Genomic DNA, 22,887 nt, shown 5'->3' with positions numbered 1-22,887 from the left:
TGTCGTGATCCATAGTCAAAGGCTTTTACATAGTCAATGAAGCAGAAGTAGATGATTTTCTGGAAAAAGTGACAGATACTATCCATGCTATTCCTTTTCTTTCTTGTTATTTCCTACCTGAAGCAAATAGGTGAAACTCTTTTAGTTGCTCTAATAATTTGGAAGATAAGTAACCAATTTTTTGTTCCATTAGGAATTTATTTCTTGTATGTTATATACACAAACAACACAGGTATTCAAACCTGTACACTTTAAGACATATAAAGAAAGAAGTAGTTTGCAAATTAACAAAGAATATAAAAAGGATATAAGCTTGGGCTTGATGATAATGTAAAGAAATCAACATTCTCTAACTCAACTGGTAGTAGCATGATTGGTGATGAATTTTCTAACAGACCAGGACACAGTATATATCAAAAACCTTAACTGTATGCCTGCTGTTAATCTAGAAATTCTACAGTTTATGACTTTAAGAAATCACCATGAGTTTTTCAAGGATTAATGTACAAATTTTACCTTCATTATTATTTTATGATAGTGAAAAAGTCAACAGAATTGAAATATTGTGCATATTCTAAACAATGTCTGGAAATGATCTACTAGAAGAAACAATGCACATGTTCTAATAAAAATTTAAAATATATATGTATGGCTGTGCCCCTTCACTGTTCACCTGAAACTACCACAACATTGTTAATTGGCTATACTCCAAAATAAAATAAAAAGTCTAAAGTTTGGAGAGAAAAAATAAAATAAAAATGAGACTTTAGAAGCAGCATTTTAAAAAATATGAGAAAATTCACTAGACAAGACAGAGAACTCTTCCAAATGCAATCAGACTGTATGATTGCACTCTGAAATATTCCTTCAGTTCAGTTCATTGCTCAGTCATGTCCAACTCTTTGAGACCCCATGGAATGCAGCACTGCCAGGCTTCCCTGTCCATCACCAACTCCTGGAGCTTACTCAAACTCATATCCATTGAGTCAGTGATGCCATCCAACCATCTCATCCTCTGTCGTTCCCTTCTCCTCCCGCCTTCAATATTTCCCAGCATCAGGTTCCTTTCCAAGGAGTCATTTCTTCACATCAGGTGGCCAAAGTATTGGAGTTTCAGCTTCAGCATCAGTCCTTTCAATGAATATTCAGGACTGATTTCCTTTAGGTTTGACTTGTTGGATCTCCTTGAAGTCCAAGGGACCCTCAAGAGTCTTCTCCAACACCACAGTTCAAAAGCATCAATTCTTTGCTCTCAACTTTCTTTCTAGTCCAACTCTCACATTCATACATAACTACTGGAAAAACCATAGCTTTGACTAGATAGACTCTTGTTGGCAAAGTAATGTCTTTGCTTTTTAATATTCCTTATGCAACAAATACATTTTAAAAAATATCTTATCTGTATGTGTTTGTGTATTTAAGGCTACACATTAAATATATATGATATATAAATAAGACTGAACATTATATGATATGATATAATATTTAGCAATGGTTCTTTCTAGATAATGGGCTTAACACTGATTTTTATTTATATTTTATAAATTTTCTACAGTAATTATGAAAATTTTTTACAGTATAAAATATTTTCTTAACCAAAAATAAATAAATGTTTACTTTAGGATATTCATGCCAAATGTGATAGACATATTTTATATGCTCTTGAATGATTTAAATTAACTAAGAATTGTCTGTTACTTAAATATTAGATGAAACCCACTGATAAACATATCTGTGTTTCATATCTTTTCAGCAGTAGTTTTTGATGTATTTTTTCCTTCTTTTTGTATGCTACCTCATCTTAAGTCAGTATTGGCAAGATATATTTTTATTTCTAACATCCTTATTTTCAAAATCAAGCAGAGTAGAAACATTCAATCATTTTTATTATTCTGAATCTGTGATTGTTGTGTTTGTACTGTATAATGTTGTGTATTTGTGCTTTATCTATTTTTATTAGTTGTGCTAGAGTTTTTGATTTTTATTTATTTAGTAATCTATGCTATATGTTATCGGAGAAAGCAATGGCATCCCACTCCAGTACTCTTGCCTGGAAAATCCCATGGATGGAGGAGCCTGGTAGGCTACAGTCCATAGGGTCGCTAAGAGTTGGATACGACTGAGCGACTTCACTTTCCCTTTTCCCTTTCATGCACTAGAAAAGGAAATGGCAACCCACTCCAGTATTCTTGCCTGGAGAATCCCAGGGATGGCGGAGCCTGGTGGGCTGCCGTCTATGGGGTCGCACAGAGTCGGACACGACTGAAGCGACTTAACAGCAGCAGCTATATGTTATACATATTAGTAACCAATAGAATAAGTCAAAATGCTCTCTACAGAGAGAGAATTAAATTTTAAAATGTTAAATATGATATAAATTCTCACTTAAATAAGAATTATATGAACTGTAATAATATGTGGACCCATTTATTGAAATAGCAATACTTGAGAGGATCAGAGATCACAATATTGAGGCTGCCTAACCTGCAATCTTGTAAAAACATGTCTGTACATTAGCAAATATTAGACAAGTGCAGAAATGTTCTCAATATTGACATTTGATCATTTTTTAAACTAGTTGCCCAAATTTGTAATTAAATATAACCAAAACACACACACACACACACACACACACACACACAATTTTAACTTGCCTCTTCATTTCCTAGGCATTCCTTGAGGGCCACCCCCAGCCGTCACCAATGGAGATTTCATTAGCCCCACCAGACAATATTTTCAATATGGAACAGTTGTGACCTACCACTGCAATCTTGGGGAGAGAAGGCAAAAACTGCTTGACCTGTTGGGTAAGACATCAATATATTGCACCAGCGAAGACAATCAAGTGGACATCTGGAGTGGACCTCCCACTCAGTGCATTATACCTAATAAATGCACACCTCCAGTCATTGAGACTTGATGGACATGAGTTTGAACAAGCTCCAGGAGTTGGTGATGGACAGGGAAGCCTGGTGTGCTGCAGTCCATGGGGTCGCAGAGAGTTAGACATGACTGAGCGACTGAACTGAACTAACTAGTCATTGAAAATGGAATAAAGATGTCTGAGAACAAAAGCTTATTTTCCTTACATGAAACTGAGTTTTAGGTTTCAGTCTGGCTTTACCATGAAAGGAATCTCCAAGGAGGCTAGAGTTGACCAGTTGCCCCAGGGTTGAGTCTGACTGAGGCTGTGAAGGGCCTAGGAATGATATAAGTTGTAAGAGGATCGGGAGATTCATGTTTGCTCTGGGGTACGGATGTGTGGTGAACAGTGAGAGTAAATGCGGGGAGAAGAAGAATGAAATTAAGAAAACTAGTGCACTTATGTGTAAATACTTTCATTTTTTTGAAGCAAAAGCTTAATTAATCAAAGAAGGATTTATTCGGGGAGTATCATATTGGAGAATTCTCAAGGCAAAGTATCAGCTCAAATATCTCTCAGTTGCATTGAAGAATGATGTGGACTTTCTGGTCAGTCTTGTAACAGATAATCTTGTCTACTCTTTACAGGGATTCCCTGGTGGCTCCATGGTAAAGAAACACGCTGCCGATGCAGGAGACTCAGGTTCAGTCCCTGGGTTGGGGACATCTCTTGAAGGAGGAAATGGCAACTCACTCCAGTAATCTTGCCTCGGAAATCCCACGGGCAGAATAGCCCAGCAGGTTATGGTCCATAGGTTTGCAAAAGATTTGAATGCAACTTAGCGACCAAACAACAAAAACAACTCTTTACAACACCTCTTTGAAATAGTGCTATTCTTTTATCCACAACAGTGAAATTAGCTTTGATATTCAGAGATTAAATAAATTATTTAAATTATGTGCTACTAAGTGGCGTACCCAGGAATAGAATGCAGTGTGTCAACCCCTGGAAACTAATCCTCTTGTTCTGGACATGCTTTTATTGAAATTTGTCACAGAAAGAAATTGGCTTATAAAGAAAGATATCATAGCCTCAGAATAGTGACAAAGACTTTAGAGATTGTCTGTTTTGGTCCATTTCCTACATTGCACCGTTAGGAATCTGAAATAGAAAACGCAAGTAACTTGCTCAAAGGTAAACAGATTTTTCCATTCATCTTTAATGAGATACAGGTTAAACTGAAATTCAAATATGTTCTAATGCCCTGGGCACACATCGAAAGGTCTGTGAATGGACGCAGCTACATTTTGAACTGATTGGTCTCTAAGAAATTTGTCCTCTCATTATAATGATGTGCTTAATTAGTGGCTTTTGTTCTCAGTGCCTGGTCTTGTCTTTATATGCCACTATAGCTGACATAAGAAGAACTTGTAGAAGTGGATTAGTAAATGTTGTGGTTGATAAAAGGGCAAAGAGGGATCTTACAATTTTCCCACCAACCCATATTAGCCTTGTACAACAAATGAGAGGGCACTGGGAAGGACAAAAATCTAGATATAATATAGATTGTTGCTACACTTTTGTCATAGAAGTGCAAAAAATGAAAGAAGGGAAATCTGTCAATAGACTGAGGCTCAGGAAAATGTCCCTACCAGTAAGAAGAAGGCATAAATTGGGTTGACTTTCTAGCAAATATGTGAGTGGGTTAGCCAATACTAGTATTAATACTAATAACTCTATACTGGATAGACAACAGTGAAAGAAGAGATCAGCTAAAGGATTCCAATAAAGTCCTTAGTCTCAAGATATAATACCTCAAATGTCCAGAATATAGTTAAAAATCACTCATCATACCAAAGGCCACAAAAACCCCAACAGAAAGAAAACAATAAACAGTAGACAACACTGAGATGGCATAGATTGAAACCATTGAATAATGGTTTTTAAAAATCTAATTCAATTGAAAGACCTGGAAAATAGATTACTTTATTAAAAGACCATACAGGATGGCTCAATAACATATTGCAGATGGCAGAAGGATAAATAAATGTGAATATAAACTAACTTTGAAAATAGTCTGAAAGGAAAATGTACAGAGTTTCAAGGACCCATGAGAAATAGTAAAGCACTGTAGATTCTGAAAGCAAAAATAAAGAAAATGAGAAAAAAAAATAATGGCTGAGTCCCCTGTGCCTGTGATGACCTAAATGGGAAAGAAATCCAAAAAAAGAGGGTATATATGTATATGTATAGCTGATTCACTATAATGTACAGTAGAAACAAACACAATATTGTAAAACAAATACTTCATAAATTGTTAAAAAATAATGGCTGAAGTTTCTCAAATAGAGTATAAGGTACAAATCTATGTATTAAAACTGCTGAGTGAATTCTAGAAAGAATAAATCCAAAAAATTAATGCCAGGATACATCATAATCAGTACCATATTCTTTGATGATTAGAGTTTTTTTTTGCATAGTCTCAAATCAGGACATGTCATTCCTCCAACTCCATTTTTGCTTCTGAAGATTGTTTTGTCTCTTTGGGGTCTTTTGTATCTCCATAAAAATTTTAAGTTTTTTGTTTTAGTTCTGTGAAAAATGCCGCTGGTAATTTGATAGGAATTGCATTAAATCTACAGATTGCCTTGGGTAGTATAGTCATTTTGACAATATTGATTCTTCCAATCAAAGAACATAGTGTATCTTTACATCTGTGTCTTCTTCAATTATTTCATCAGTGTCCTGTAGTTTTCAGGTTACAGGTCTTTTGTTTCCTTAGGTAGGTTTATTAGTAGGTATTTTACTCTTCTCCAAAGAAGACATACAGATGGCCCTGAGGTACATGAAAAGATATTCAATATCACTAACTACTAGAAAACTTCAAATCAAAACTACAATACAATATCACCTAACAACAGTCAGAATGGCTATCATAAAAAATCCACCAACAATATGCTGGAGATGATGTGGAGAGAACGCAATTCTCCTACACTGTTGGTGGGAATGTAAATTGGTAAAGCCACTATGGAGAACAGTGTATAAGTTCCCTAAAAAACTAAAAATAGAAGTACTAAGTGACCCTGCAATCCACACCTAGGCATACATCTGGAGAAAAACATGGCCCAAAATGACATATGTTCTCCAGTGTTCATTGCAGCACTGTTTACAATAGTCAAGACATGGAATAAATCAAAATGTCCATAAGGAGAGAAATGGATCAAGAAGATGTGGGCAAGAATCCCTTAGAAGAAATGGAGTAGCCATCACGGTGAACAAAAGAGTCCAAAATGCAGTACTTGGATGCAATCTCAAAAACGATAGAATGATCTCTGTTCGTTTCCAAGGCAAACCATTCAATATCACGGTAATCCAAGTCTATGCCCCAACCAGTAACGTTGAAGAAGCTGAAGTTGAACGATTCAATGAAGACCTACAAGACCCTCTAGAACTAACACCCAAAAAAGATGTTCTTTTCATTATAGGGGACTGGAATGCAAAAGTAGAAAGTCAAGAAACTCCAAGGCAAGTTTGGCCTTGGAGTACAAAATGAAGCAGGGCAAAGGCTAATAGAGTTTTGCCACGAGAACGCCCTGGTAATAGCAAACACCCTATTCCAACAACTCAAGAGAAGACTCTACACGTGGACATCAGCAGATGGTCAACACCGAAATCAGATTGATTATATTCTTTGCAGCCAAAGATGGAGAAGCTCTATACAGTCAGCAAAAACAAGACCAGGAGCAGACTGTGGCTCAGATCATGAACTGCTTATTGCCAAATTCAGACTTAAATTGAAGAAAGTAGGGAAAACCACTAGTCCATTCAGGTATGACCTAGATCAAATCCCTTATGAGTAAGGGATTTCGCTTACAGTGGAAGTGACAAATAGATTTAAGGGACTAGACCTGATAGAGTGCCTGATGAACTATGGACAGAGGTTCGTGACATTGTACAGGACACAGGGATCAAGAAAATCCCCAATGAAAAGAAATGCAAAAAAGCAAAATGGCTGTCTGAGGAGGCCTTACAGATAGCTGGGAAGAGAAGAGAAGCGAAAAGCAAAGGAGAGAAGGAAAGATATTCCCATCTGAATGCAGTGTTCCAAAGAATAGCAAGGAGAGATAAGAAAGCCTTCCTCAGCGATCAGTGCAAAGAAATAGAGGAAAACAACAGATTGGGAAAGACTAGAGATCTCTTCAAGAAAATTAGAGATACCAAAGGAACATTTCATGCAAGGATAGGCTCGATAAAGGACAGAAATGGTATCGACCTAACAGAAGCAGAAGATATTAAGAAGAGGTGGCAAGAATACACAGAAGAACTGTACAAAAAAGATCTTCACGACACAGATAATCACGATGGTGTGATCACTCACCTAGAGCCAGACATCTTGGAATGTGAAGTCAAGTGGGGCTTAGAAAGCATCACTACGAACAAAGCTAGTGGAGGTGATGGAATTCCAGTTGAGCTATTTCAAATCCTCAAAGGTGATGCTGTGAAAGTGCTGCACTCGATATGCCAGCAAATTTGGAAAACTCAGCAGTGGCCACAGGACTGGAAGAGGTCAGTCTTCGTTCCAATCCCAAAGAAAGGCAATGCCAAAGAATGCTCAAACTACCGCACAATTGCACTCATCTCACATGCTAGTAAAGTAATGCTCAAAATTCTCCATGCCAGGCTTCAGCAATATGTGAACGATGAACTTCCAGATGTTCAAGCTGGTTTTAGAAAAGGCAGAGGAACCAGAGATCAAATTGCCAATATCCGCTGGATCATCGAAAAAGCAAGAGAGTTCCAGAAAAACATCTCTTTCTGCTTTATTGACTATGCCAAAGCCTTTGACTGTGTGGATCAAAATAAACTGTGGAAAATTCTGAAAGAGATGGGAATACCAGACCACCTGACCTGTCTCTTGAGAAACCTGTATGCAGGTCAGGAAGCAACCGTTAGAACTGGACATGGAACAACAGACTGGTTCCAAATAGGAAAAGGAGTACGTCAAGGCTGTATATTGTCACCCTGCTTATTTAACTTATATGCAGAGTACATCATGAGAAATGCTGGGCTGGAGGAAACACAAGCTGGAATCAAGATTGCCGGGAGAAATATCAATAAGCTCAGATATGCGGATGACCCCACCCTTATGGCAGAAAGTGAAGAAGAACTAAAGAGCCTCTTGATGAAAGTGAAAGAGGAGAGTGAAAAAGTTGGCTTAAAGCTCAACGTTCAGAAAGCTAAGATCATGGCATCTTGTCCCATCACTTCGTGGGAAATCGATGGGGAAACAGTGGAAACAGTGTCAGACTTTATTTTTTTGGGCTCCAGAATCACTGCTGATGGTGACTGCAGCCATGAAGTTAAAAGACGCTTACTCCTTGGAAGGAAGGTTATGGCCAACCTAGATAGCATATTTAAAAGCAGAGACATTACTTTGCCAACAAAAGTCCGTCTAGTCATGTATGGATGTGAGAGTTGGACGGTGAAGAAAGCTGAGCTCCGAAGAATTGATGCTTTTGAACTGTGGTGTTGGAGAAGACTCTTGAGAGTCCCTTGGACTGCAAGGAGATCCAATCAATCCATCCTAAAAGAGATCAATCCTGGGTGTTCATTGGAAGGTCTGATGTTGAAGCTGAAACTCCAAAACTTTGGTCACCTCATGCGAAGGGTTGACTCATTGGAAAAGACCCTAATGCTGGGTAGGATTGGGGGCGGGAGGAGAAGGGGACGACAGAGGATGAGATGGTTGGATGGCATCACCGACTCAGTGGACATGGGTTTGGGTAGACTCCGGGAGTTGGTGATGGACAGAGAGGCCTGGCGTGCCGCAATTCATGGGGTCGCAAAGAGTCGTACATGACTGAGCGACTGAACTGAACTGATATATATACCAACTGAGGTATCAGGCAAGCCGTATATATAAATGGCTTGCCTGATACCTCAGTTGGTAGAGAATCTGCCTGCAATGCAGGAAACCTCAGTTTGATTCCTGGGTTGGTAAGATCCACTGGAGAAGGGAAAAAGCTACCCACTCCAGTGTTGTGGCCTAGAGAACTCCATGGACTGTATAGTTCATGTGGTCATATTGTCAACCTGCTCATTTTACTTGTATGCAGAGTACATCATGAGAAACGCTGGCCTGGATGAAGCACAAGCTGGAATCAAGATTGCTGGGAGAGATATCAATAATCTCAGATATGCAAATGACACCACCCTTATGGCAGAAAGCTAAGAAGAACTAAAGAGCCTCTTGATGAATGGGAAAGAGGAGAGTGGGAAAGTTGGCTTAAAACTCAACATTCAGAAAACTAAGATCATGACACCCAGTCCCATCACTTCATGGCAAAAAGATGGGGAAACAATGGAAACAGTGAGAGACATTATTTTTTTGGGCTCTAAAATCACTGCAGATGGTGACTGGAGCCATGAAATTAAAAGATGCTTACTCTTTGGAAGAAAAGCTATGACCAACCTAGACAGCACATTATAAACCAGAGATATTACTTTGCCAACAAAGGTCTGTCTAGTCAAAGCTATGGTTTTTTCAGTAGTCATGTATGGATGTGAGAGTTGGACTATAAATAAAGCTGAGCACTGAAGAATTGATGCTTTTGAAATGTGATGTTGGATAAGACTCTTGAGAGTCCCTTGGACTTCAAGGAGATCCAACCAGTCCATCCTAAAGGAAATCCATCCTGAATATTCATTAGAAGGATTAATGGTGAAGTTGAAACTTCAATACTTTGGCCACCTGATGTGAAGAACTGACTCATTGGAAGAGACCCTGATACTGGGAAAGATTGAAGGTAGGGGACAATAGAGGATGAGATGGTTGGATAGCATCACTGACTCAATGAACATGAGTTTGAGTAAGCTCCAGGAGTTAGTGATGGACAGGGAATCCTGATGTGTTACAGTCCATGGGGTCACCCAGAGTTGGACACGACTGAGCGATTGAACTGAACTTTATATATATATATATACACACACACACAGACATACACACACATATATATAATGGAGTATTAGTCAACCATTAAAAAGAAGGAAATGATGTCATCTGCAACAATATGTATGGACCTAGAGAGTCTTATACAGAGTGAAGTTAAGTCATACAGAGCAGGAAAGAAATCATATGATATCTCTTATAAGTGGAATCTTAAATGATACAAATGAACTTATTTACATTACAGAAACAGATTCACAGGCTTAGAGAAGGAACTTATGGTTGCTGGGATGAATGATGGGGGAAGGGATAGTTAGGGAGTTTGAAATGGACATGCACAAGTGCTATATTTAAAATGGATGACCAGTAAGGACCTACTATTAGCCAGGGAACTCAGCTAAATGTAATGTGGCAACCTGGATGGGAGGGGAGTTTGAAGGATAATAGATTCATGTATGTATATGGCTGAGCCCCTTTGGTGTCCACCTGAAGCTAGCACAATATTGTTAATTGGGTATACCCTAATACAAAATAAAAAGTTAAAAAATGTACATTATAATCAAATTGCTAGAAATTTCAGGAAAAATCTCACTAGCAGCTTGATGGATATTATGCCATACTTTTTTGGAACAAGTGTTCAAACATCAGCATCAGTAGAGTTTTCATCCATGATCATAGAGCCAGGAAGAAGTGACAACATTTTTCCAATGCTGGATGAAAAGAACTGGCAACTCCAAATTCTGTAATGAATGAACTATCCTTTAAGAATAAAAGGAGAAAGAAAGTCATTCCTGGGCAAAAGAAAACTGAGAGAATCCTTCTCCAGCAGACCTGTACTTGAAGAATTCTTCAAATAGAAAGCAAAACAGAAAAAGGATTGAGACTTTAGGAAGGAAAAAACAATGGAATTGATTTTTTTTTTAATATGGGCAAATATAATAAGACTATAATTTCCCTACTGATTTTATTAGATTATGATTGTGCAAAATTATCATTTGATATCGTGCTCAATGGATGTAGAGAGAATACTACAGACATCTATGTTAAGAACTTGGGGAGAATAAATAAATGTAAATGGAAGTAAGCTTCCCACATTTCACCTGAGGTGGTAAAATGTCAGCAACAGTAGGGAGTGATAAGCTACCTTTGTGTATCTTAATAACGAATGCAGTTATAATAAAACCATACAAAGCAATGCAGATGTATCACAGTTAAATTATTTTATAATGTTTAAAAATTCACAGGTAGGACAAGAAAGCAAAGTGGGATTTAGAAACAGAGGAAACAAATATAAAACAATAATAAAATGGCAGATATTATCCCTAATAGTTAATAGTTACTTTAAATGCAAATAGTCTAAATAGATCAATAAAAAGACTGAAAATGGCAGGGTGGACACATAAACAAGTCTCAGCTGTGTGCTGTGTACAAGAAAGTCACTTCAAACATGAAAACATGTCAAGTGGAAGACTGCAAAAAATACAGACCAGGCAAAAGTTAACTTGAAAAACTAGAAGTGGCTAAGGTATTTCTTGGTTGGATTCCCTCCCTTCCTGAGCTCTAAACACTGAAGTGTCCCATTACCAAGTTTCAGACTCTCTATGTTTATGTGTACACTAATTCTCTGAATGAGTTCAGCTAGTTACATACTTTTAAATATCACTCATATGTGAAGATCCCCAATTTATGTCACATTCTGTGACCAGGCCCTGGCTGCCTATTCCATGTCTCAAAGCAGAATTTCTTGGGCTGTCAAATGCACATGTCAAATGTATCTTTAACATGTTTATTCTTCAAGAAGTAACTGTCCTAATATTTATGATAGGAAATGTTCCATGATACCAACTGTTCAAATCTTGCTAACTCTTTCACAAGTGAAGTGAAAGTTTCTCAGTCATGTCTGACTGTTTGTAACCCCATGGACTATACACATTCCATGGAATACTCCAAGCCAGAATATTGGAGTGGGTAGCCTTTCTCTCCTCCAGGGGGTTATCCCAATCCAGGAATCGAACCCAGGTTTCCCACATTGCAGGCAGATTCTTTACCAGCTGAGCTATCAGGGAAACCCAACTCTTTCATAAAATAAATGTCAAATACTTATTCGGTTCACAATAGAACTGGATTTTAAGCACCATTTTTACTTTTTGCATCTAAAATTATTGCAGAAAAGCTACTTCATTATATATTTATAATAACAGATTTTTGTCTGTAATATATAGTCTAACTTGATTATAGGGATGGATAATATACTCTACCTTTGCACTGAGGTGGTTTTGCCCAAGTTCCATTTAAACATACCACATCTATCTCCCCCAAAAGGTCATGATTCTTGATGCATTCCTAACATACTCTCTTACCACACTGATATCTAGACTTCTGATTTTGTATAATAGCATTTTTCCACTTGAGGTGGATTTACACAGGAAGCATCTGAATAGAAAGGAAAAAATTATCTCTAATATAATGATCATCATGAACAGCAAGGAGAAATGAGATGTCAAACATATTCCATGGTTGTTTAGATTCAATAGTTAATCTGTCATGAAAGACTACTAGTTTTAATCAGTTTACATGTAAGATTAAGGGAAAGGAAATAAAGCAATATTTTTCAGTATGAATTAAGTTTCTGTATCTTAATCTCTCCCTTATCCTTCACTAGAAATTTGATACACATTTTTTAGGCCAATGAAAATAAGAGCTTTTCTAGACATCTCTTTCTTAAGGATAGTAACATAATAATTATACAGTATGTAAATTCAATATGAATTTATAAACCATAAGAAAAACATAACAAAAAAATCATTTGACATTAGGATTTGGTTTACATTCACCCTGTTTAAGAGCTGTAACTTTAGGCCTTTAGAAAAATAAACACAGTAAGTACTTCTTTAGAGACTTGATTAACAGTTAACACACTCTGAAGAATACCATAGTTGAAGGGAGAAGATGATTAATTAAAAGATCCAAACATAAGATATAGAAAACTAATAGAAAAACAAATGTAAATTTACAAAGCTACTCTTTAATGATATTAATGAGCTTAATGGCAAATGCTTAAGGACACCCTAGTGAGTGATGTGTGATTCCTCAGGGAGATTCAGAGCATGTCTCGATGGCTCCTAGACTGAAATTTGCACAGAATCCCTTGGGAATCATTAAAACAGTGTCAGAGTTTCAGTCCCAGAAGTTTTGATTCATCAGATCTCACTGAACCTGTGAATCTGCTTGCATATCTAACAGTTTACAGAATATGCTGAGATTGCTGTGCCAGGACCGTGCTTTGAGAATTATTGGGCTATATAGACTGACCACTGAGTACACAATTCCATCCTTTTTTATGTGTGCGATTGCGCTCAGATGCTGAGTAGTGTCCGACTCTTTACAACCTCTAGACCACCAGGCTCCTATATTCACGGAATTCTCCAGGCAAGAATACTGGATTGGGTTGTCATTTCCTCCTCCAGGGAATCTTCCCGACCAGGGATCGAAACCGTGTCTCATACACTGTCAGGCGGATTCTTTAGCACTAGTGCCACCTGGGAAACCCCCATCCCTTTTTATGCTCAGGCATAAACCTTCTTTGACCTGGCTTAAGAATAATCTATGTCTTTTTAATGATTGTGGAGGCAATTTTACTCATGGTGTTTCTTAATATATTTTAATACATAAATTTTAAGATTTTTACTTAAGTACCTCTGCATGCTGGCCTTCCCGTCCATTTTCTCTTAATACACTGTATAATATTGGATCCATCCAACTGGCAATATGGTCAACATTCAAAAGCCACTTTTCTTCTGACCTACATGATTTCTTCTCCCAACCTATGAGTACTGCATCATCGAAGCTGGGCAAGTTAACACAATCTGTATCTGAAAGAAAAAGAATATGTATTTGTTTAATATGTCTTTAAAAATTCATAGTGGCCAATATTTGTATTCCAGAAAAAATAGGTACATATCAAACCAATGAATACTGTATAATGCTTTTCTTATAACTTAAAACAAATGTCAGAAATCTTGACTCAGTCACATTGACTGTTTCTATATTCATCAAAATTACGACATGGGAATGGTGATGTTCTAAGAGAGAGGAATGCATACTTCCCATATTTAAATTTTTTCCCAATTGCAAGTCACCTACATTTGAATGTGTTTCTATTTCTTCCTTCTATCAAAATCTGTTACCTTGAACTCTGTTAAATATCTTAGAAAATTGCATATTATAAAGAAATGATTGATAAATTAACAGAAAATGGAATAGTGATAAGACTGATGAGCAGAGGTCAGCCATGATACCAGGAACAGAGACAAGAAATCTGAGAATATATATCATAGGATGTCCAAACTGCATCCAAGATGATGTGAAAGTGAGATAATTTAGCTCATGTTATCAAACTTTTATTATTTAGCTTGTTAAGATGAGACAATTTGAGATCACCAAACTTTTATTATTACTAGATTTATTAATTCTCTACCAGAATTCAGAACTTTACATAGATACCTTGTTAGATTCTAGAATTACTGGTTAGTTTCATATTTATACCATTTATACTCTGAATTAAAGATATTTGTCAGCTTTAGAATAGAATGAAAACACTATACTTATGCATTCTGGTGAACGGGACCATTTTCCTCCTAAATGTCCTATAGATGGATGTGAGTCCCTTTTTCCCAAACCCTTCATCACTGTTGTAAGTAACTTCTCCATATTGGTAACTGTCTTTCTCATGCGATATAGCACCATTCTAAATATAAAGTGTAAGTCCACAAGGGAGTCCTAGGAATACATGAAAGAATGATTCCATGTTTCACTAACTCTGAAACTTAATTTGATGAACTGCTCATCATATATGGTAGTTTTATTTGAAAATAATGAATGATTATACTATAATTTCTAGAAAATCAGAGAGAAGTGGAAGAATATGTCCTAAAATTACCATTCTGGTGTTTGTCCAACTGTCTCCTTGAGCACAAACTTGAAACTAATAGCACTGATATATAAAAGAGACTATCAGTGCTTCTCTAATCAATCACGAGTAATAAAAAAACACATTAAGACTTCATCACCTTAGGAAAAGTACTATATATTGTAAGAAATTAAAAGGGACATTGTAGGAAGGACATAAGAAATTTTTCAGAAAAAACTTGATGGCAATGCAAACACTGCAAATTGTATGGATAGGTAGGACTATGAATAAGTTTACCTATATGAATAGTTAGGTTTAATTTTATTACACATGCAGTGCTAATATTACAAAAAAAAATTCCCAGATTGAAAACAGATCCTATATGGAACCAATTAAATTATCACAAATGATTAATTGGAATATGTAAAAATCAATTAAGTGTATAAATATAGAAACTGCATATTAAAACCTAAAAGTGTTAGTCGTGTCCAACTCTTTTTGACTCCATAGACTGTAGCCTGCCAGGCTCCTCTGTCCATGGAACTTGCCAGGCAAGAATAGTAGGGTGGGTTGCCATGTCCTTTTCCAGGGTATCTTCTCGACCCAGGGACTGAACCCAGGTCTCCACATTGCAGGCAGATTCTTTACCATTTGAGCTACACTGGTATATTAATTCCTAAATGACCTATAAATAAATAAATAATTTGATATATTTAGAAATCTCATGACTTTGATTGCAATTTATTAGTTTCAATGAATGATACTGAACATAGAAATTTGGTTTGCATACTGTCCTCACCTATACACTGAGGGGAAGAGCTCCACTTTCCCATATGGCATGTTATTCCATCTTCTTCAGATATCCTGAAGCCTTCTTCACAAATATAACTTAACTTGGTGCCATGTGCATACAGCCTTGCTTCATGTCATGTGTTTCTCTCCTTTCTTCCACAGAGCTAGATGATTTAATGGTTCCGTGGTCTATTTGACGTGGTTGAAAACATGGAATTTTTTTCTATATGAAGAACAGAGATCAAAGGGTGAAGTATAAATATAATGTTTAAATTAAAATAAAATAAGTTGAACAAGTTAAAGAGTTTTAAGATTGACGAACAATTGAAACTTACAATCCATTTGTCTCCATAAATACTACTGTACTATCCACTTGTTTGGTAGCCCCAGCATTCTTTTTTAAATGAATTTTTTTTATTGAAATATTGGATATATAACAGTATGTTAACTTCAGGTGTGCTACAAAATCATTTGACTTTTGCATACATTATAAAATTACTACCAGCATCCAGTAACAATCTGTCCCTATACAAAGTTGTTACAAGATTATTGACCATATTCTGTATTCTGTACATTATATCCCCCTGGCTTCTTTATTGCATAACTGGAATTTGTACCTCTAAATCCTCTGCATCTATTTTGCCAACCCCCACCTCCCTTCTTGCAACAACCCATTAGTTCTGCACCTATGTGAGCCTGTGTTCCTTTAATTTTGTTTGTTTTATTTTTAGATTTCACATTTAAGTGAGAACATGTGGTATTCTTAGCATAATATACACTAGACCCATTCATGTTGTTCCAAATGGAAATATTTCCTATTCTATGGCTCAGTAATAGTTCATTCTGTATGTGTGTTTATCCACTCATCTATCAATGGACTGTTAGGTTGCTTCCTATCCTTGTCTATTGCATGTAATGCTACAATGAACACCGTAGTTCTTATATCTTTTTGGATTAGTGTTTTTGGTTCCTTTGAAAAAATGCCCAGAAGTGGAATTGATAGATCATATGGCAGTTCTACTTTTAACTTTTTAAATTAACTCCATAATCTTTTCCACAGTGACTATCAATTTACAGTTCCACCAACAGTGCACAAAGACTCCCTTTTTGCCACATTTAGCCAACACTTGCGATTGTCTTTTTGATGATAGCCATTGTGACAAGTGTGAAAGGACATCTCACTATGGTTTTAATATACATTTGCCTGAAGATTAGTAATGTTGAGCATCTTTTCACGTGTCTGTTGGTCATCTCTATGTCTTCCTGGAAAAAATATCTATTTAGGTCTTATGACCATTTTTTTTTTCAGTTGAGTTGTTTGTTATTCTGATGTTGAATTGCAGGAATTCTTTGTGTAGTTTGAATATTAATTGGATATATCCTTTGCAAAATATCTTCTCGCATTCAGTAGGCTGTCTTTTTCATTTCATTGATAGTTTTCTGTGCTATGGGAGAGCTTTTTAGTTTGATGTAGTCTCATTTGCTAACTTTTACTTTTGCTTCCCTTGCCTGAGGAGACATGTCCCCTCCAGTTCAGTTCAGTTCAGTTGCTCAATCGTGTCCGACTCTTTGCAATCCCATGGACTGCAGCACGCCAGGTTTCCCTGTCCATCACCAACTCCCAGAGCTTGCTCAAACTCATGTCCATCAAATCGGTGATGCCATCTAACCATCTCATCCTCTGTTGTCCACTTCTCCTCCCTCCTTCAATCTTTCCCAGCATCAGGGTCTTTTCAAATGAGTCAGTTCTTCACATCAGGTGGCCAAGGTGTTGAAGTTTCAGCCTCAGTATCAACCCTTCCAATGAATATTCAGGACGGATTTCCTTTAGGATGGACTGGTTGGATCTCCTCACAGTCCAAGGGACTTTTAAGAGTCTTCTCCAACACCACACTTCAAAAGCATCAATTCTTTCGCACTCAGCTTTCTTATCACCCAACTCTCACATACATACAGGACTACTGGAAAAAATCATAGCTTGGATTAGACAGAAGTTTTTTGGCAAAGTAATGTCTCTGCTTTTTAATATGCTGTCTAGGCTGGTCATAACTTTTCTTCCAAGGAGCAAGTGTCTTTTAATTTCATGGCTGAAATCATCATCTGCAGCGATTTTGGAGCCCCCAAAAATAAAGTCTGACACTGTTTCCAATGTTTCCCCATCTATTTCCCATGAAGTGATGGGACCAGATGCCATGATCTTAGTTTTCTGAATGTTGAACTTTAAGCCAACTTTTTCACTCTCCTCTTTCACTTTCATCAAGAGGCTCTTTAATTCTGCTTCACTTTCTGCCATAAGGGTGGTGTCATCTGCATATCTGAGGTTATTGATATTTCTCCCGGCAATCTTGATTTCAGCTTGTGTTTCTTCCAGCCCAGCGTTTCTCATGATGTACTCTGAATATAAGTTAAATAAGCATGGTGACAATATACAGCCTTGACGCACTCCTTTTCTTACTTGGAACCAGTCTGTTGTTCCATGTCCAGTTCTAACTGTTGCTTCCTGACCTGCATACAGGTTTCTTAACAGGCAGGTCAGATGGTCTGGTATTCCCATCTCTTTCAGAATTTTCCACAGTTTATTGTAGTCCACTAGTCAAGGCATTGGCATAGTAAATAAAGCAGAAATAGATGTTTTTCTGGAACTCTCTTGCTTTTTTGATGATCCATTGGATGTTGGCAATTTGATCTCTGGTCCCTCTGCCTTTTCTAAAACCAGCTTGAACATCTGGAAGTTCACGGTTCATGTATTGCTGAAGCCTGGCTTGGAGAATTTTGAGCATTACTTTACTAGCGTGTGAGATGAGTGCAATTGTGCGGTAGTTTGAGCATTCTTTGGCATTGCCTTTCTTTGGGATTGGAATAAAACTAACCTTTTCCAGTCCTGTGGCCACTGCTGAGTTTTCCAAATTTGCTGGCATATTGAGTGCAGCACTTTCACAGCGTCAACTTTCAGGATTTGAAATAGCTCAACTGGAATTCTATCATCTCCACTAGCTTTGTTCATAGTGATTCTTTCTAAGGCCCACTTGACTTCACATTCCAGGATGTCTGGCTCTAGGTGAGTGATCACACCATCGGGAATATCTGGGTCATGAAGATCTTTTTTGTACAGTTCTTCTGTGTATTCTTGCCACCTTTTCTTAATATCTTCTGCTTCTGTTATGTCCATATGATTTCTGTCCTTTATTGAGCCCATCTTTGCATGAAATGTTCCCTTGGTATCTCTAATTTTCTTGAAGAGATCTTTAGTCTTTCCCATTCTATTGTTTTCCTCTATTTCTGTGCATTGTTCGCTGAGGAAGGCTTTCTTATCTCTCCTTGCTATTCTTTGGAACTCTGCATTCAGAAGGGAATATATTTCCTTTTATCCTTTGCTTTTCACTTCTCTTCTTTTTACAGCTATTTGAAAGGCCTCCTCAGACGGCCATTTTGCTTTTTGGCATTTCTTTTCCATGGGGATGGTCTTGATCTCTGTCTCCTGTACAATGTCACGAACCTCTGTCCATAGTTCATCAGGCACTCTGTCTATCAGATATAGTCCCTTAAATCTATTTGTCACTTCCACTGTATAATCATAATGGATTTGAAGGAACTACTCCACATTCAAGGTCATGAGGGGCAGCCGTGAGAAGATACCCCTTGTCCAAGGTAAGGAGCAGAGGCTGCGCTTTGCTGGAGCAGCCGTGAAGAGATACCCCACGTCCAAGGTAAGAGAATCCCAAGTAAGATGATAGGTGTTGCCAGAGGGCATCTGAGGGTAGACACACTGAAACTATAATCACAAAAAACTAGCCACTCTGATCACACGGACCACAGCCTTGTCTAACTCAATTAAACTAATCCATGCCATGTGGGGACACCCAAGACGGACAGGTCATGATGGAGAGGTCTGACAGAACATGGTCCACTGGAGAAGGGCATGGCAAACCACTTCAGTATTCTTGCCTTGAGAACCCCAGGAGCAGTATGAAAAGGCAAAAAGATAGGACACTAAAAGATGAACTCCCCAGGTCAGTAGGTGCCCAAGATGCTACTGGAGATCAGTGGAGAAATAACTCCAGAAAGAATGATGGGATGGAGCCAAAGCAAAAACAATACCCAGCTGTGGAGGTGACTGGCGATAGAAGCAAAGTCCGATGCTGTAAAGAGCAATATTGCATAGGAACCTGGAATGTTAGGTCCATGAATCAAGGCAAATTGGAAGTGGTCAAACAGGAGATGGCAAGAGTGAACGTTGACATTCTAGGAGTCAGTGAACTAAGATGGACTGGAATGGGTGAATTTAATTCAGATGACCATTATATCTACTACTGTGGGCAGGAATCCCTTAGAAGAAATGGAGTAGCCATCATGGTCAACAAAAGAGTCCAAAATGCAGTACTTGGATGCAATCTCAAAAATGACAGAATGATCTCTGTTCATTTCCAAGGCAAACCATCCAATATCACGGTAATCCAAATCTATCTCCCGACCAGTAATGCTGAAGAAGCTGAAGTTGAACGGTTCTATGAAGACCTACAAGACCTTTTAGAACTAACACCCAAAAAAGATGTCCTTTTCATTATAGGGGGCTGGAATGCAAAAGTAGGAAGTCAGGAAACACCTGGCATAACAGGCAAATTTGGCCTTGGAGTACAGAATGAAGCAGGACAAAGGCTAATAGAGTTTTGCCAAGAGAACGCACTGATCATAGCAAACACCCTCTTCCAACAACACAAGAGAAGACTCTACACATGGGCGTCACCAGATGGTCAATACCAAAATCAGATTGATTTTATTCTTTGCAGCCAAAAATGGAGAGGCTCTATACAGTCAGCAAAAACAAGACCGGGAGTGGACTGTGGATCAGATCATGAACTCCTTACTGCCAAATCAGACTTACATTGAAGAAAGTAGGGAAAACCACTAGATCATTCAGGTATGACCTAAAACTCCTACAGGAATGTATAAAATGGATATTTTCTCCACTATAATTCCTGGTTTCATAGGTCCTAAAAGAAAGAGTATCATATAAAAACACAAATGGTATTTCTGCAATGCTAGTTGTATTTTTCTGGTAACTAGTCCTCACATTTTGATCACATGATTATCTATCAATCAGTAAGATATAGCTTCACACTTGTCAAGATAAATGATATTAATATCAGGACAGAAAGATTCATAAAATTCTATTGCTAGTTTATCTTTTCCCTCTTCAGAAACATATTGAAGTATAAACAACATGCTTGCAATGATTATAATTTAAGATCTTACATTTTCAGGGGTAACTCTAAATTTCAATAGTATGGCTGCAAATACTAAATGTCAAATATAAATATGAAACATAATGAGTAAACATGTTCAAGGCCACATAGGCAAATTATAGGTGTCTTTATTATGTATGTGATATATAAATATCTTTATATTTAAAGATATATGATTTATAAATATCTTCTTGCTGTACTTCTAATTATCTTTTCTTGCTGTACTTCAACTATTAATACATTTTAATTATACTGATTCAATTTAGAAATGTATAAAATTGTCCATGGAATTTTTTTAAATTTATGAAATTTGTGACATTGCTACATATAATCAACAATTGCATTATTCTTATTTAGAATCTTCTTATTTTGTTAAGTAATTTATAAAATTCAAAACTGGAATTTAAAAATTAGATTCTTTCCAAAATAGGACATTCACACTATCTAAAAATCAATGATTATTACCTAATCATGGGTTTGGGTAGACTCCGGCAGTTGGTGATGGACAGGGAGGCCTGGCGTACTGCGTACTTGCAAAGAATTGGACACGACTGAGTGACTGAACTGAACTGATTACCTAATCATAAAGTTGCTGTTGTTTAGTCTCTAAGTTGTGTCCAACTCTGTGACTCCATGGACTGTAGTCTTTCAGGCTCCTCTGTCCATGCAATTTCCCAGGCAAGCATACTGGAGTGGATTGCCATTTCCTTCTCCAGGAGATCTTCTTGATCCAGGGATCAAACCTGAGTCTCCTGCATTGGCAGGTGGATTCTTTATCACTGAGCCACCAAGGAAGCCCAATCATAAGGCAAGATGTAAATTAATGATTTTTTTAAAGTAATGCCACAAAAAATAACTCAATAAATTTGTTTTTGTTTTAATGTTGAATTTTGTAACTTAGTTGAAAAGTTCACTCTTGATGAGAACCTTTGGGATTTCTTTTCTTAAATGCTATTCCAAACTTCCACGTAGCAATACTTCTATTGGTATGTGTTTTCCTTTATATATTTTGTGCTTATCTTTAGAAAAAATTTATATATTTATTTTTGACTGTGCTAGGTCTTCGTTGCTGTGCACAGACTTTCTCTAGTTGCAGCAAGTGGGGCTAGTTGTGATGTTAAAGGCTTCTAATTGCAGTGATTTTTTGTTGGGTACAGTGATTGCAGCCATGAAATTAAAAGATGCTTTTACTCCTTGGAAGGAAAGTTATGACCAACGTAGATAACATATTAAAAAGTAGAGACATCACTTTGTCAACAAAGGTCCATCTAGTCAAGGCTATGGTTTTTCCAGTGGTCATGTATGGATGTGAGAGTTGGACTATAAAGAAAGCTGAGCGCCGAAGGATTGATGTTTTTGAACTGTGGTGTTGGAGAAGACTCTTGAGAGTCCCTTGGACTGCAAGGAGATCCAACCAGTGCATCCTAAGGGAGATCAGTCCTGGGTGTTCATTGGAAAGACTAATGTTGAAGCTGAAACTCCAATACTTTGGCCATCTGATGCGAAGAACTGACTCATTTGAAAAGACCCTGATGCTGGGAAAGATGAGGGCAGGAGGAGAAGGAGACAACAGAAGATGAGATGGTTGGGTGGCATCACCGCCTCGATGGACATGGGTTTGAGTGGACTCCGGGAGTTGGTAATGGACAGGGAGGCCTGGCGTGCTGCGGTCCGTGAGGTTGCAAAGAGTCGAACATGACTGAGCAACTGAACCGACTGACTGACTGATGGGCTCTTGGCATGCAGGCTTTAGTAGCTGCAACATTTGGCTCACTAGTTGCGGCACATGGGATTAGTTGCCTCGTGGCATGTGGAATCTTCCAGGATCAGGGACCCAACCCAGGTTTCCTGTAGTGGCATGTGAACTCTTATTCACTGGTCCTCCAGGTAAGTCGTTTGTGCTTATCTTGTATAAAATTCTTATTTTATTGTAATGTATTGTATTTATTCTTATTTATTGCAATTGTTACAAAAACAAGAAAAGATCTTGGCTGTAGGGTATTTTCCAAACTGCTGTCTTCACATAGAGAGAGTACCTGTAAGAAAGCCGTCATGATCTGAAAAGCTTCCCCTTATACTTAGAATAAATGTCAAACTTTATAATATCACTTCCTTGCCAACATGTCCAATGTCA

General features: G+C 37.5%; 1 pseudogene; it reads right to left on the bottom strand.

Moving 5' to 3' along the window:
• LOC145505196 (complement factor H-like) overlaps positions 1–22,887 on the bottom strand; it is an 80,601-nt pseudogene that overhangs the window by 6,904 nt on the left and 50,810 nt on the right.

Source organism: Giraffa tippelskirchi, chromosome 5, assembly GCF_054371585.1.
Source record: "Giraffa tippelskirchi isolate mGirTip1 chromosome 5, T2T-mGirTip1v1.2.pri, whole genome shotgun sequence".
In the NCBI taxonomy this organism is placed as follows: Eukaryota; Metazoa; Chordata; class Mammalia; order Artiodactyla; family Giraffidae; genus Giraffa; species Giraffa tippelskirchi.
This window is presented reverse-complemented; position numbering and strand designations above follow the sequence as displayed.